The 12,902-nt window shown below is 38.0% G+C and overlaps 1 protein-coding gene across 12 annotated transcripts in view; it reads right to left on the bottom strand.

Moving 5' to 3' along the window:
* The window catches only part of LOC101010337 (cytochrome b5 reductase 4), a 130,037-nt gene that overhangs the window by 31,987 nt on the left and 85,148 nt on the right, over window positions 1-12,902 (bottom strand). The window lies entirely within an intron of this gene.

Genomic DNA, 12,902 nt, shown 5'->3' with positions numbered 1-12,902 from the left:
TCTTATGAGGGGACAAAGGAAGTAAATATGAAAACAGAAACAAGGTATGGCTGGTACAGCTGCCCTCACATCGCTGTGCCTCAGCTGGATTAAGTTTCCCAAGAACTAAGGAGCTGGCACAACACAAGCAGCACAGACCAAATAACAGACCAACTAAGAGCAGCAGCAGAGGGCGAGAGAACCAGCCTCAGCTCTCCACACAGACTCCAGCCTCTAGGTCTTGTCCATTTGTGGAATGAGGTTGGGAAATAAGTCATCTCTTACATTTCTAATATTCTTTGATTTTATATTAAAAACACCTACAGGACTATGTTTTATTTCTTATCTTCAAGCTTCCCATTTAGTATCAGCAGCAACGCTAATCCACTCTATAGCCTCCCCAAAGGCTAATCCACAAAATAGCCTCCCAAAGATACTCGCTATTTTTACCTTGCAAGCATTTAAAACTAAGACAGTTTTAAATAACCTCAGGATGTGATATTTGCTTACTGCTTCATGAGGGCAAGGTCCTTGTCTGTCTTGTTCAATACTGTATCCAGGCTTTGCTCAATAAAGTACACACAAAAAAATGCCTTTTGAATAAAGAAATGTATTTACAAAGAGGCCATGTTGGCTAAAAATAAAAATTGTACTTAAAAGAACAAAGCCATGTGCTGGCATCCATAAAATTACATATAAAAATATATGTGAATTCATAAGTGTGTTTTTCTGGAAAAAAAAACATAATCTTTCTTTCATCAGATCAAAGGGCCAAAAGCAGCCATAAAACCACTGTCTTAAATTTCCAATTATACATAGATACTTGAATAAAATGTGGAAACTGTCCTGTTAAATTAAAGGATAAAAGATGCTCTCCTGTGGCTCTATTTCAAATGAGCCTATAACTGGAATAAAACTGCTAAATTAATACTGAAGTTTCTGTAGTCTGCCACAAGTACCTGGTCATAATTTTCCTTCACTGGGATGCTTTATAAAAAAGCCTAATCAGTGATATATTTTCTGCAGGTATATACTAAATGGTGATAAATAACAGATTCTTACATAAACGGTATAAACTTCTCATGTATTTTATATTTATTCATATAATGGTCCCTTGACTATAATTTATGCAATCAATGGAAAAGGTGAACAGAAATAACGGCTGCAATTTAAGGATATTGTAAAGAGGCTGTTATCCTGCTTATCTCCTTTTCATAGGCTGAGAAAAGAGCTTAATCTGGAACAGGAGCATTCCCAAGTTAAGACTCAATAATTCTTTAATGAAAGATTTTTTTATATCAAAATACAGATAATTCCTGTGGAATCCTCTCTCCTGGCTTTTCTGAATGAAGGTCAACTTACTGTCTAAAGTAATTACAGCTTTGAGATGCCAGAGACAAGTGAGGGCACACAGTAAACATCCTGAAATTCCTCTATAATTTCAAAAGTGCCAAAAGGGGTTGGGACTCTTGAAGAGGTTACCTGAAAATAAATTCAGATTAACTCATAAAATACAAACTAATATGAAAGAGGGAGAGAACAGACCTGCTTCTGATGAGTGCCTATGCGATCTTAAATGTCAGTCTAAGTAAGCTTGTCAAAAAATTTATTTTAAGGTAGGCTGACAGTGATTTGAAATGACAAGTCTTGAAATACAAATGTATTCATTTAGTCTAAATCATTAGCAGTCATCCAATGACTTATTCCTTCCTCCTCTAGCCAATCAGCTTCGGCAACTTACCTCCTTCATATTTCTCACACAAAGTCCCTTACCTTCCCATTTTTAATGTCACAACTCCAGATCAGGTTCTTATATCTCTTCTCTAAAATATTACATTAACAGCCTTAGCCCTTAATCTATTTGATATACCATTGCCATATTAGTTCCCCTAAAAATCCTGATACAACTTTGCAACCTTTTTGCTTAAAAGCTTCAGTGATTCCTCACTGCCCACAGATTAGTATTTCAGCTTTTCCTATTTTTTTTTTTTTTCTAGCTAAAGAAAATGTCTGCAACTGTAGTAAAAATTGCTATGTGCTCACAGGAAAAAAATCTCACAAAACTAGGAATCAAAATTAGATAAAACATTTATAATTATGGAAACATTTTTAAAAATGAATCTAATGAAAGGAAACACTAGTATGCCTCCAGATGTTAGCAGTTATTCCATGAAAGCAGGCTAACTATCAAATAAATCTGTGACATACTGGGTTCAAAAAAGTTAAATATATTTCCTTAGAATTTCAGAAAGCCTTCAATATGCTAAGTTCAGAGTAAATCTTCAAGAAGGCATAGACTATTTCCCAAATGTATTCAATCATAGAGTCCATTCTGGGGAATACATTAACATTTCAAAGCACATATTCCAAGCAACACAACATCTGAGGAACATCTCCTGGAAGAAACCGAAAGTGCTATAAGGTTCCAGATTAGTGGGCTGCCTATCTGGGTACATAAGAGGTTAGGGAAAAAGAAACAGTTTCAGGTATCCTCTTCCATTTACTTCTGCTTCTGGCATCATCAGCTTAAATGGAACTGCCATATTGCTAGCCCCAATACTGACATCAGAAGACAAAAACATATAGTTCACAGAGCCTGTCAGCACTACAGGGAGATGAGCCGCAGTGTCACTGTGCCTTCTTCCTGTGTCTATCTGATATATAATATTTACTTCACATATGGATTACATTCAAGGTCTTTCATCACCTGATTTTAGCCTAGCTGGTTTCCTCAACTGTAAACAAAAAGGATCAGAAATGATAACTATGAAGATTCCTTCCAAAACTGATATAAGGTTTAATGGGTTTATTTTTAGTTATTCTGCATCATTCTCCTTCATGCACAGTATTTATTTCAAAAAAACGACTCTACTCTGTTATTAAAACACTAGAATATACTGGCCCTCATGTCTTATGCAATCCCACTACCCAAATTTATTTTCCCACTCAAAGAAATGCTAATCATTTCCCAAAGCCCAGCTCAAAAGCCCCTTCTTCCATGAAGCTCTGATATTCCTACCCTCACAAAAATGGAATAAAATTCTTTTCACTAGATAGCTATGGTATGTTTTTTGTTCCTCTCAAGGCACAGACTTTACAGTCACTGATGTACTTTAGAACTTCACCACCACTAGGGTAGTCTTACTGATTTCTTATCTTTTTGTAAGGTCAAGCACATTTTGCAGATAGTGAGCACACAAATGTTTAAAGTGATGTAAATGGTCTTCTATCTTCTGTTGGTGCATATAAGTGGGTAAATAGTCCCCTTTCCTTTGTGACCCATTTCCGTGCTGCTTAGAATCTCTTTTTTCCTCCTCTTTCTTTTGCCCCAACTAACTTCCCAATCCACTCTAGTGTAAAAATAATGACACTAACAACATCACTGTTAATGACACTATCAGTGTTAATGTCATCATCAATGACAATGTAGGCTGGGTATAGTATTCTCTGCTAAGTGCTTTCATTTTTCAGAGGCTATTAGTCAAAATGTAACAGATGCTGGAGAGGATGTAGAGAAATAGGAATATTTTTACACGGCTGGTGGGAGTGCAAATTAGTTCAACCACCGTGGAAGACAGTGTGGCGATTCCTCAAGGATCTAGAACCAGAAACACCATTTGACCCAGCAATCCCATTACTGGGTATATACCCAAAGGATTATAAATCATTCTACTATAAAGACACATGCACATGTATGTTTATTGCAGCACTATTCACAATAGGAAAGACTTCGAACCAACCCAAATGCCCATCAATGATAGACTGGATAAAGAAAATGTGGCACATATACACCATAGAATACTATGCAGCCATAAAAAAGGATGAGTTCATGTCCTTTGCAGGGACATGGATGAAGCTGGAAACCCGCATTCTCAGCAAACTAAGACAGGAACAGAAAACCAAACACCCCATGTTTTCACTCATAAGTGGGAGTTGAACAATAAGAACACATGGACACAGGGAGGAGAACATTCCACACTGAGGACTGTTGTGGGGTGCGGGGTTAGGGATAGAATTAGGAGAAATACTTAATGTAGATGACGGGTTGATGGGTGCTGCAAACCACCATGGCACATGTATACATACGTAACAAACCTGCATGTTCTGCACATGTATCCCAGAACTTAAAGTATAATAGGTAGCAAGAGCCTTAAAACACTTTGACCCAATACTTCTTCTGATACATCTTTATCCTGAATAGTTAGAGGAAGTATTGAACAATTTCTAGTCACTATGTCAAATAATAGAGAATTGGTTAAATAAATTATGGTATGCTCCCATGACTGAATACAATGCAGTTATTCAAAATCATGGTATATTGCAGGATTTACTAACTGGCACGACTGGCACTTTGGGCTTGATAATTCTTTGTTGTAGGCGGGCTGACCTGTGAATTGTAAGATATTTTGTAGCAATCCTGGCCTCTACTGACTAGGTGTCAGTAACACCTCTTCCCCCAGTTGTGAAAATAAAAAATGTCTCCAGACATAAATGTTTCTGGGGTGGCAGAGTTGCTTAAGGTTGAAAACCACCTGTTGAAAATATTCTTTATGTAAAAAACACACAATACAATAAGTAGAAATGTAGTTATAAAAATTATAGTTAGTATGACTACATTATTTGAAATATACAAAACAAAAAGATAGGTATGCGTATGAATAGAAAGATACAGACCATAACATTAATAATTGTTCTTTGGGTGGCAGGATTATGGGTGATTTTTTTCTTATACCTTTTCTATATAAACATGTATTAATTTTATAAAGAGAAGGGAAAAATCAACAAATACTGTTATAAAAAATGTACCACTACCTTTACTAAAGATTAATGGTCTCCAAGAATGACTCATTTGAAACAAAAAGGAAAATACCTGTTATATTTATATACCACAAAATGTTTTCTAGAAGTCAACCTGTCAAGCTGTCCCACCTGTCCCACCCCTCAAAACTCATTCTACAAAAGCAGAGACATCACAGAGCTAGGGCATTCTGCTGATGGGAGCAGGTGGGCCAACGTGTACTGAATGAACTGAGCCTCAGAACACTGATCACATATTTGGGAGAAGGATAAGTGGAATTTAGTTTGATTTCAGTTTACATAATTAGTTAAATCCACTACTGCACATATTTGCCTTATGTTTTGTCTCATTTTTCATAAGAGAAAAAGTATAAGATTTTGCTAGACTTGGAAGGTGGTGAATGGAATCCCAATTGTTAGAACAGTCAAGTTTAATAACATATTTGGACAAAATTTGGGTACACATTTTTTTCTGTTCAGATTTCATACTTAATGACATGAAAATGAGACTGAAATAGAAAGAGTAATACTCTAAAAAGTATTTATGAAGTATCTATATTTTTGCAATTCTGAGGGCAGTAATTAGGGAAAATGAAGAGATGCATTCCCTGGGCTGCATGAGAAAAAAAGCGAACACAATATCTTATCACTGCTGGATCCATGTGTACAGGCACATAATAGATGTTACACATATTTCACGAACGAATGAATGAATGTCTGCTACAAACATACTAATTCTGGGCTAGGCACCTACATAGGCTAACTCACTGATTCCCATGTCCAAATGATTCTGTGGTGTAGGTATTAATGTTCGTTTTACAGATGGAAAAACTGAAGCTCAGCCAGATGAAGTAATTTGCCCAAGGCCAAGAGATTAATAACTTTCCATTATACAATTTTATTTTGAAGAATTCCATTTGCTAATTATATTATCTAGATAAACTCTGAGGACAAGCATAGCACGCTTGCTGAAAATATTTGATCATATGTCAGCCTCAGAATCCATAATTCTTATCCTTCTCCTTGTTCCACAAAGGATGGAGTAGAAGACTGGGACCTAAATATAGAGAGTAGGGTATTTCTCTTAACTACAAAATTTGTTTTTTAATATTTACAATTCAATGACAATTTAACCACAGAAGTGTGAAAAGTGTCTGTTCATATCCTTCACCCACACTTTTTGATGGGATTTTTTTTTTTTTTTTTTTTTCTGGTAAATCTGTTTAAGCTCCTTGTAGACTCTGGATATTAGCCCTTTGTCAGATGGATAGATTGCAAAATTTTTCTCCCATTCTGCAGGCTGCCTGTTCACTCTGATGATAATTTCTTTTGCTATGCAGAAGCTCTTAATTAGATCCCATTTGTCAATTTTGGCTTTTGTTGCAATTGCTTTTGGTGTTTTAGTCATGAAGTCTTTGCCCATGCCTATGTCCTGAATGGTATTGCCTAAGTTTTCTTCGAGGGTTTTTATGGTTTCAGATCTTACGTTTAAATCTTTAATCTATCTTAATTTTTGTATAAGGGGTAAGGAAGGGTCCAGTTTCAATTTTGCGCATATGGCTAGTCACTTTTCCCAATACCATTTATTAAATAGGGAATCCTTTCCCTATTGTTTGTCAGGTTTGTTGAAGATCAGATGGTTGTAAATGTGGGGCATTATTTCTGAGACCTCTATTCTGTTCCACTAGTCTATATATCCGTTTTGGTACCCGTACCATGCCGTTTTGGTTACTGTGGCCTTGTAGTATAGTTTGAAGTCAGGTAGCATGATGCCTCCAGCTTTGTTCTTTTTGCTTGGGACTGTCTTGGCTATAAAAGCTCTTTTTTGGTTCCATATGAAATTCAAAATAGTTTTTTTCTAATTCTGTGAAGACAGTCAATGGTAGCTTGATGGGGATAGCATTAAATCTATAAATTACTTTGGGCAGTATGGCCACTTTCATGATACTGATTCTTCCTATCCATCAGCATGGAATGTTCTTCCATTTGTTTGTGTCCTCGCTTATTTCCTTGAGTAGTGGTTTGTAGTTCTCCTTGAAGAGGTCCTTCACATCTCTTGTAAGTTGGATTCCTAGATATTTTATTCTCTTTGTAGCATTTGTGAGGAGTTCACTTATGATTTAGCTCTCTATCATTGGTGTGTAGGAATGCTTGTAATTTTTGCACATTGATTTGGTATCCTGAGACTTTGCTGAAGTTGCTTATCAGCTTACAGAGTTTTTGGGCTGAGATGATGGGGTTTTCTAAATATACAATCGTGTCATCTGGAAACAGAGATAATTTAACTTCCTCTTTTCCTATTTGAATATCCTTTATTTCTTTCTCTTGCCTTATTGCCCTGGCCAGAACTTGCAATACTATGTTGAATAGGAGTGGTGAGAGGGGCATTCTTCTCTTGTGCTGGTTTTCAAAGGGAATGTTTCCAGCTTTTACCCATTCAGCATGATATCGGATGTGGGTTTGTTATAAATAGCTCTTATTACTTTGAGATATGTTCCATCAATACCTAGTTTGTTTTTAGCATGAAGGGGTGCTGAATTTTATTGAAGGCCTTTTCTGCATCTATTGAGATCACCATGTGGTTTTTGTCATTGGTTCTGTTTTTGTGATGCATTACATTTATTGATTTGTGTATGTTGAACCAGCCTTCCATCCCAGGGATAAAGCCAATTTGATCATGGTGGAAAAGCTTTTTAATGTGCTGCTAGATTCAGTTTGCAATTATTTCATTGAGGATTTTTGCACTGATGTTCATCAGGGATACTGGTCTGAATTTTTCTTTGTTTTGTTGTGTCTCTGCCAGGTTTTGGTATCAGGATGATGCTGGCCTCATAAAATGAGTTAGGGAGGATTCCCTCTTTTTCTATTGTTTGGAATAGTTTCAGAAGGAATGGTACCAGCTCCTCTTTGTACCTCTGGTAGAATTCAGCTGTAAATCCGTCTGGTCCTGAGCCTTTTTTGTTTGGTAGACTATTAATTACTACCTCAATTTCAGAACTTGTTACTGATCTATTCAGGGATTCAACTTCTTCCTGGTTTAGTCTTAGCAGGGTGTATGTGTCCAGGAATTTATCCATTTCTTCTAGATTTTCTACTTTATTTGCATAGAGTTGTTTACAGTATTCTCTGATTGGTAGTCTGTATTTCTGTGGGATCAGTGGTGATCTCCCCTTTATCATTTTTTATTGTATCTATTTGATTCTTCTCTCTTTTCTTCTTTATTAGTATGGCTACCAGTTTATCCATTCTGTTAATCTTTTCAGAAAACCAGCTCCTGGATGCACTGATTTTTTGAAGGGTTTTTCATGTCTCCATTTCCTTCTGTTTTTCTCTGATCTTAGTTTATTTCTTGTTTTCTGCTAGCTTTTGCATTTGTTTGCTCTTGCTTCTCTAGTTCTTCTCATTGTGATGTTAGGGTGTCAATTTTAGATCTTTCTCGCTTTCTTCTGTGGGCATTTTGTGCTATAAATTTCCCTCTACATACTGCTTTAAATGTGTCCCAGAGATTCTGGCATGTTGTGTCTTTGTTTTTATTGGTTTCAAAGAACTTATTTATTTCTGCCTTAATTTCGTTATTTACGCAGTAGTCATTCAGGAGCAGGTTGTTCAGTTTCCATGTAGTTGTGTGGTTTTGAGTGAGCTTCTTAATCCTGAGTTCTAATTTGATTGCACTGTGGTCTGAGACACTGTTTGCTATGATTTCTGTTCCTTTGCATTTGCTGAGGAGTGTTTTACTTCCAAATATGTGGTCAATTTTAGAATAAGTGCTATGTGGTGCTGTGAAGAATGTATATTCTGTTGATATGGGGTGACGAGTTCTGTAGATGTCTATTAGGTCCACTTGGTCCAGAGCTGAGTTCAAGTCCTGAATATCCCTATTAATTTTCTGTCTCGTTGATCTGTCTAATATTGACACAGGGTGTTAAAGTCTCCCACTATTATTGTGTGAAAGTGTCTCTTTGTAAGTCTTTAAGAACTTGCTTTTTGAATCTGGGTGCTCCTGTATTGGGTGCATATACATTTAGGAAAGTTAGCCCTTCTTGTTGCATTAATCCCTTTAGCATTATGTAATGCCCTTGTCTTTTTTGGTCTTTGTTGGTTTAAAGACTGTTTTATCAGAGACTAGGATTGCAACCCCTGCTTTTTTTGTTTTGTTTTTTTTTTTTTTTTTTTTTTTTTTTTTTTTTTTGCTTTCCATTGGCTTGGTAAATCTTCCTCCATCCCTTTATTTTGAGCCTATGTGTGTCTTTGCATGTAAGATGGGTCTCCTGAACACAGCACACTGATGGGTCTTGACTCTATCCAATTTGCCAGACTGTGCCTTTTAATTGGGGCATTTAGCTCATTTACATTGACGGTTAATACAGTTATGTGTGAATTTGATCTTGTCATTATGATGCTAGCTGGTTATTTTGCCCATTAGTTGACGCAGTTTCTTCATAGTTTCGATGGTCTTTACATTCTGCTTCGTTTTTGCAGTGGCTGGTACCGGTTTTTCTTTTCCATATTTAGTGCTTCCTTCAGGGGCTCTTGTAAGGCAGGCCTGGTGGTGACAAAATCCCTCAGCATTTGCTTGTCTTTAAAGGATTTTATTTCTCCTTTGCTTATGAAGCTTAATTTGGCTGGATATGAAATTCTGGGTTAAAAACTCTTTTCTTTAAGAATGTAGAATATTGCCCCCCCACTCTCTTCTGGCTTCCAGGGTTTCTTCAGAGAGATCCCCTGTTATTCTGATGGGCTTCCCTTGTGGGTAACCCGACCTTCCTCTGTGGCTGCCTTTAACATTTTTTCCTTTATTTCAACCTTGGTGAATCTGACGATTGTGTGTCTTGGGGTTGTTCTTCTCAAGGAATATCTTTGTAGTGTTCTCTTATTTCCTGAATTTGAATGTTGGCCTATGTTGCTAGGTTGGGGAAGTTCTCTTGGATAGTATCCAGAAGTGGTTTTCCAACTTGGTTCCATTCTCCCCGTCACTTTCAGGTACACCAAACGTAGTCCCATATTTCTTGGAGGCTTTGTTCATTCCTTCTCATTATTTTTTCTCTAATCTTGTCTTCTTGCTTTATTTCATTGAGTTGATCTTCAATCTCTGATATCCTTTCTTCCGCTTGCTCGATTCGGCTATGATACTTGTGTATGCTTCACAACGTTCTCATGCTGTGTTTTTCAGTTCCATCAGGTCATTTATGTTCTTCTCTAAACTGTTTATTGTAGTTAGATATTCCTCTAACCTTTTGTCAAGGTTCTTAGCTTCTTTGCATTGGGTTAGAACATGCTCCTTTAGCTCAGAGGAGTTTGTTATTACCCATCTTCTGAAGCCTACTTCTGTCAATTTGTCAAACTCATTATCCGTCCAGTTTTGTTCCCTCGCTGGCAAGGAGTTGTGATCCTTTGGAGAAGAAGAGGCATTCTGGTTTTTGGCATTTTCAGCCTTTTTGCACAGGTTTTTCCTCATCTTCGTGGATTTATCTAGTTTTGGTCTTTGCTGTTGGTGACCTCTGGATGGAGTGTTGGCTTGGTCATCCTTTTTTTTCTTGATGTTGATGCTATTGCTTTCTGTTTGTTAGTTTACCTTATAACAGGCCCCTCTGCTGCAGGTCTGCTGGAGTTTGCTGGGGGTCCACTCTAGACCCTGTTTTCCTGGGTATCACCAGCAGAGGCTGAAGAATAGCAAAGACTGCTGCCTGTTGCTTCCTCTGGAAGCTTCATCCCAGAGGGCACCCGCCAAATGCCAGCCAGAGCTCTCCTGTATGAGGTGTCTGTCGACCCCTGCTGGGGGGTGTCTCCCCATCAGGAGCCTCAAGGGTAAGGGACCCCCTTGAGGAGGCAGTCTGTCACTTAGCTGAGCTCAAGCGCTGTGATGGGAGATCCACTGCTCTCTTAAGAGCCAGCAGGCAGGAACGTTTAAGTCTGCTGAAGCTGTGCCCACAGCCGCCCCTTCCCCCAGGCACTCTGTTCCAGGGAGATGGGAGTTTTATCTATAAGCCTCTGCCTCTGATTGGGACTGCTGCCTTTCTTTCAGAGATGCCCTGCATAGAGAGGAGGAACCTAGAGAGGCGGTCTGGCTATCATGGTTTTTTAGCACTGTGGTGGGCTCCACCTAGTCCGAACTTCCCAGTGGCTTTTTTTTACACTGTGAGTGGAAAACCACTTACTCAAGTATCAGTAATGGTGGACGTCCCTCCCCCTACTAGGCTCGAGTGTTCCCCGTTGACTTCAAACTGTTATGCTTGCAGTGAGAATTTCAAGCCAGTGGATCTTAGCTTGCTGGGCTCCGTTTGGGTAGGATCCACTGAGCAAGACCACTTGGCTCCCTGGCTTCAGCCCCCTTTCCAGGTGAGTGAATGGTTCTGTTTCTCTGGTTCCAGGTGCCACTGGGGTACAAAAAAACTCCTGCAGCTAGCTTGGTGTCTGCCCAAATGGCTGCCCAAGTTTGTGCTTGAAACCCAGGACCCTGGTGGTATAGGCACCCAAGGGAATCTCCTGGTCTGCAGGTTGCGAAGCCTATGGGAAAAGCGTAGTATCTGGGCTGGATAGCACAGTTACTCATGGCACAGTCCCTCATGGCTTCCTTTGGCTAGTGGAGGGAGTTCCCCAACCACTTGAGCTTCCCGGGTGAGGCAACACCCCACCCTGCTTCTGCTCACCCTCTGTGGGCTGCACCCACTGTATAACCAATCCCAGTGAGATGAACCAGGTACCTCAGTTGGAAATGCAGAAATCACCTGCCTACTGTGTTGGTCTCACTGGGAGCTACAGACCAGAGCTGTTCCTATTTGGCCATCTTGCCTGGGAATCAACCAGTTTAAATTCTTTTAAACATTTACTTAAAAAAACAGAAGCTCTAACAGCGAAGACAGAAAACAAACATGTATATAGGGGTCCTCTATAACCACAATTCAAATGTCTGAGAGAGGGCTTCACAGGTTCCGAAGCATTTACATTATCTTCTCCAAAGCTCACAATAGCTTTATGAAGTAGAAAGACGTCATTATTTTCTTTTGAAGTTAAAGAGGCCCCTAGAGGTAAATAATTTGTGAATAAAATTTCATGCTGGTGAGGAGCAGAATGGCAACTGGAATTTAGGTCTTTAGGCTTATTGATAAATGCTTCCAATTTTTCACTTTGAAAATGTGTTAAAAAATACTTGAAAAACTAAGAACTTGAACTTCTTTAAATAATTCTCTAAAATGACACACAACTACTTAAATATAGTAAATATTCTTAGGTTTATGTTTTTAGTATGTAAAGAATAAATACTTCAAGGACAAATAAGTTCAGGTGTCATCCTTAAGTCCAAAAGCCATTTATTAAAAGACAAAGTGGAGGATGATGGGAGACAGCAGGCAGGGAAAAATGGGAAAAGACCACAGCATTTCCTTATTATGGATATTCAGAAAATATTCAGAAGAACCTCGAGCCCCTGGACAGCTAACAAAGTTCTAAGGGCTGTACTCTTTCAAAAAGCCTAGAATTTTATCTATACCATCCTATCATACACATACGTATTTACTTCAGATCTTCTGTATAATTTATAAAGCCCTAAAATTCTTAGAAATAGCTTTTAATGATTATAGAAATGCTTTAGGAAGTATGATAGCTTATTCAATTCACTTTTTGTAAAAAGATTGTTCTGAACTTCCTACTGCTATCAAATCTTTTTAGGGGAAATGGAGCACATATTCATTTAAATTATCTTCTTATTTTAGTTTACTGGGCTCTTTAATCAATAAAATAAGTTTTTACTTTTGTTATCCTTTCTGTCCCATTCCACTACTGAGTTCAGCTTGACTAGAACTTTTTTCTATTGTCTATACCAGCACTTCCCAAAGTGGGTACCAAGGATCACTAGTGATAGAGCGAAGAAGCGTTAATGCAAACAAACAAAAGTAAAGGGAATTTTGCTAAACAATGCATAAAAAATTCCTGTCTTGGAAAGTCACAAAGGATACTAACATATAAAAAGCCTTAGAAATCCCATACCATGTTTAATTCTGCTTAATCCATTCTCACCAAATTTTTATTTTATCAGCCCCATTATAACAAGAAAAATCTTGCATTACCAAACTGGCTACATTGCAACATTTTCAGTGAAACCCAACTCAGTATAAATCACATAACATGAT

This window comes from Papio anubis, chromosome 6 (assembly GCF_008728515.1).
Source record: "Papio anubis isolate 15944 chromosome 6, Panubis1.0, whole genome shotgun sequence".
NCBI lineage: Eukaryota > Metazoa > Chordata > Mammalia > Primates > Cercopithecidae > Papio > Papio anubis.
Note: the sequence above shows the minus strand (reverse complement) of the source record. Positions and strands in the feature narration are given on the sequence as shown.